The following is a 4,153-nucleotide window of genomic DNA, read 5'->3' as shown; positions in this document are numbered from 1 at the left end:
TTTCTCATATTCTGAGCCAAAAACCTTAACTTCAGTGGCACTTTAACTTGTTGTCTTTGATGGTGACGGCAACCAGATGCGGTTCACAAGCGTACACTGTGACCTGTAAATTTTGGCTTGTAATTTAAGCTTTTCATCGACCTTCTCAACAATAAAATGATTAATTATGTCCCCAAAAATCATCAGTTGCCTCCTATGAAATGCCGTGTACTGTGACACCTGCCATAGCGCCGGTCACTGAATGTTGATAGTTTGTCCGAGTGAGTGGAGGGGGCGTGGCTTAGCCATAGGTCAATTCATGATTTTGAATCAATCAGTTATGCTTTCACATGAATAAAATGGCGCTGGACGACTTCATTGTACATTTTGCTCTCATGCAGCTGAGTTCGCAGCCCAGTCACCAGAGTAAATGTTGGTATTGTGTATTTCCAATATCATCCACCTGCAGAGCCGGAGAGCCGCCATTTTAGACCTGTGCATGTGCGAGCTTGAGACGGCGGGGTATCTGTCAATCATGTTTAAATGTGGCCAATGGGAGGCTCACAATCGCCTGTCAGTCAAACACTTAAAAGTTTTTAATTCAACCAATCACTACACAGTAATGGGAGTAGTCAACATTTCAACTAGCTAGCCATGCTAGCACTAGCTAACGTCTGCGTATCAACTCCCTGATCATAATAGACTATAATAACTTAAACCACTGCTCATATTAGAGGGACCACAAGACAGCATGTTCATTGTTTAAATTATAGCACAATTAACCAACAATGAATCGTTGTTTGTTTCAGGCTGCCAGCATTAGTTAGCATAGCTAGCACGCTAGCTAGTTAGCTGAAAAGTTGTCTATTTCCATTTCATATGTTGAAAAAAACAGTTGCTATTAGTATAGTATAGTATAGTATAGTATAGTATAGTATAGTATTTGTAAATACTATTGTTTAAATTTCTTATATTTTCACGTATCTTTCCTCTCTTGCAAGGAGCACCTGTAACACAACAATTTCCCCTCGGGATCAATAAAGTATTTCTGATTCTGATTCTGATTGCTGTCTGTTGATACTTTGTCAAGGGTTGATGTTAGAATGGATGGTCTGGAGGAACGAGTCAGCCTATCCGGAGGGCAGGAGCACGAAACCCCCGGGGCAAAAAATTACACAGTCCACAGCTCCACATGCAGGAGTGTGTGGACACTGGACACTGGTCCCGTCACCTCCCTCTGGTTCTTCTAGCGGAGGAGCAGATCACAGCCTGGGTCAGCAGGGTTTGGCTCAGAGTCAGTCATACTCGATGTGTTGGCACTATCCAGACAGGAAACAGGTCATTCAAACAGGATATATATCTGGTAACAGTCGTGCCGCTCGGGTGGAAACAGAGGACCTCGTGCGTAAAGTGTCAAACACATGGATGGCTCCTGTTATTTGAGCCCATGTTGTGTATAAAGATGTTTCAGGATATGAACAGTCTGCTCTTCAGTCGCTGCAGATGACAAGATATAAATCTCATGTAAAGGCTTTTAATGTTTTAATACATCTCTATATAGCAGGCTCAGAAACAGAATGCTTGTTAATGAGGACTATAACTCAGTAAACTGGGTTTTAGTGACATTAGATGACCTTTTGTTATTGTTTTGGCCATTTTTCAGCCTGTTACACAGCACAGTCTGACAGGCTGCAATAGTAAGAAGTGCTCTCACTACCTCTATAGCCCACACTTCTACATGTTTCTGTATCATCAGTATCATATCATTATATCTGACTGACACAATTCAAGAAGCATTTTAATTGGCCAAACTATAAAGAACTATTTTACACATTGAGAAAGTTTTTTTTCCCAGCAAAACAAAAAGGTGCAGCAATTTAAAAATAAGTAAATAAGAGTGTGGTGCGCCTCATGTTTTGCAACCAACAAAACACTCTCTGTGTGATCAGGGTCTACGTCTGCTGAAGTCTGCAGAATGTCCGCTTCAGGCCTCTTGTTGACTGGATGAATTTTGGATTTGGAGCGTCAGCACTTCCCGGGAACGTGCCCGCAAAGTCTGCAAGTGCAGTGAAGTCTGGACATTTAGATTCAGCCATGGCTCAAAATATATGGATTTTGCGGCACAATCCCAGCTGGAACGTCCACAGACAGCTCATGTGTCACTTATGGATTCTTATGAAACGTACAAATATTCTGTTCTATCTTACTCAGTTTATGTTCTTGAATTAATATTCAGTGCTTCATTTCTCTAATTGTGTAGTTTGTGCTCTTGATTAGTTTAATAGCATTTATTGATTCGACCGTTTATGCTCTCCGATTATAAATTCATCATCTCAAATGACCTTATGTGTTTTCTTTTCGATAATTCAGCTTTGTTCCCGTGTCAGGTGATTCTGCTCACAATCAGATCAGGTGGATGGAAACACACCAAACATCTGCTTCATTTGACGATGAAACCTGGACGACGCTGCAGCTGAGAGGACAGGAAGTATCGTTCAGCCGCACCATGTTTCTCCAGAACAGACCCAACAGGCTGCACCACACGATAGAGTCAATAATAATAATAGATTTTTTCAAGTGTCAGTGAGCTGCTGTGGCCGACCACATAGAACCAGAGTTACAAACTGTAACCATCATGTTATTCTGAGTCACACACAGTTTCTCTTCAGTACTTTTTATTATTTAACACCTGATTTAAACGACTGCATACAATTATTAATCTTTACCATCTCTGAACATTGTATTCTTCTATCTGTGGCTGAGTTCACTGAAACAACAGCTGCTGATTTACAGACACAAAAAACAACTGACTGGATAAGACAATATAAACTGTAGGCGGTGTGTTCACTGACCTGTCAGCTGCTCTGGAAACCTGCCACAGAGTGTGAGATGTTTCACCACCAGGTGGCAGCACAGAGCCGCCTGGAAACAACAGCAGACTGAAGAGAGGAAACATTCAGTCTGTTGAGGGTCAAACTCAGCTGCTGATTCTCCCTTAAAATGACTGTTAAAATATTTCAGCAGTGTAAACAAAGAACCTGAAACTGAACATTCAGTTAACACCAGGTGTGTGTGGCCCTTCAAAATAAAGGTCATGGTGACACTTTTCAAGATACATGTCACAAGTGAAAACACAACAACATCACTCAGGAGGTCACAAGTCAAGACCAGCGAGTCCTGAGTGAAGACAGCAAGGCTCAACAGAATTAAACTAGAATGACCTCTTCGTGGTTTTATGCCTCCTAAAATGAGCCAAGCAACAGTTTACATCCACATCTGTCAGACTCGTGTGGAGCCGGGACGATGGAGACGATGCTTCATATGTTGCTGTAAAGCTACAAAGTCTAAAAGATGGACGCTTCACACACTGGACAGAAAAGTGTTTCATGCAGAACATGATGATGTCACAGTGAAGTTGACCTTTCACCTTTTGGATATAAAATGTGTTAAGATTCATCTGAATGAATGAATGAATGAGTACTTGAGTTATGGCCAAAACATGTTTTGTGACTTAAATGACCACAGAAAGACAGTTGAGACATGAAGTAAGAGATCAAAGGAATAAAGCGTGCAGTGTGACGACCCTCTCATCAACAGCTGGCTCTGGCTTGTGTTTTTGGATAAGAACAAATAACAGAACAAGAGCTCGCAGGTGGTCAGTGTTATCCGCCATCTTGCTGCTGCTGTTCTTCGTGTGGCGCCGTCCAATGGTTCTGACCAAACTGGTGGAAACATGGGCTGGTTCTACAGAGATCGCCGGCCGAGGTTCAAAGAATCCTGAGTGACTGATTCAAGAGGCTACTCGCTAACGTTAGCTACAGACACATGAACATGAAGCTGCAGCAGTGAGGCATTAGCTCCTGTTAGCAAGAGGCTAAACTATTAGCGACATTTTCCCTCCATCTTTTAAAAACACTTCGCTGATACTGACACGTCTTTTATTTATTGTCAGACTCTGTTTCAGACTCTAATCAGTCTGACTTCCTGTTTTGGGTTTGCTCTGCGGTGTCGTCAATTATTAAAGGGAAATTTCGGTTTATTTCAACCTGTCTCCTATCGTCCTAAATTTGTTTCAAGTGACTAGTGACATAAAAATAATAGTTAGCATGTTAGCCGTTAGCCTAGATACAGCCGGGGCGCATAGTAGCGTCAGACCTGTTAAAACGTAAGTGAA

The 4,153-nt window shown here is 41.8% G+C and overlaps 1 protein-coding gene and 1 long non-coding RNA gene across 2 annotated transcripts in view; one reads left to right on the top strand and one right to left on the bottom strand.

Annotated features, from left to right (window-relative positions):
• The window catches only part of LOC126386816 (stromal interaction molecule 1-like), a 188,498-nt gene that overhangs the window by 53,265 nt on the left and 131,080 nt on the right, over positions 1–4,153 (top strand). The window lies entirely within an intron of this gene.
• LOC126386980 (uncharacterized) overlaps positions 970–4,153 on the bottom strand; it is a 4,299-nt gene continuing 1,115 nt past the window's right edge. The window contains exons 2-3 of the long non-coding RNA XR_007569574.1: positions 2,832–2,918; positions 970–1,298 (exon numbers count right to left, since the gene is read on the bottom strand). This is a non-coding gene — a long non-coding RNA (uncharacterized LOC126386980). The remainder of the gene's footprint in view (positions 1,299–2,831; positions 2,919–4,153) is intronic.

The sequence above is a fragment of the Epinephelus moara genome, chromosome 3 (assembly GCF_006386435.1).
Source record: "Epinephelus moara isolate mb chromosome 3, YSFRI_EMoa_1.0, whole genome shotgun sequence".
Taxonomy (NCBI): Eukaryota; Metazoa; Chordata; class Actinopteri; order Perciformes; family Serranidae; genus Epinephelus; species Epinephelus moara.
The sequence above is the reverse complement of the archived record's forward strand: the minus strand, read 5'-3'. Positions and strand labels throughout refer to the sequence as shown.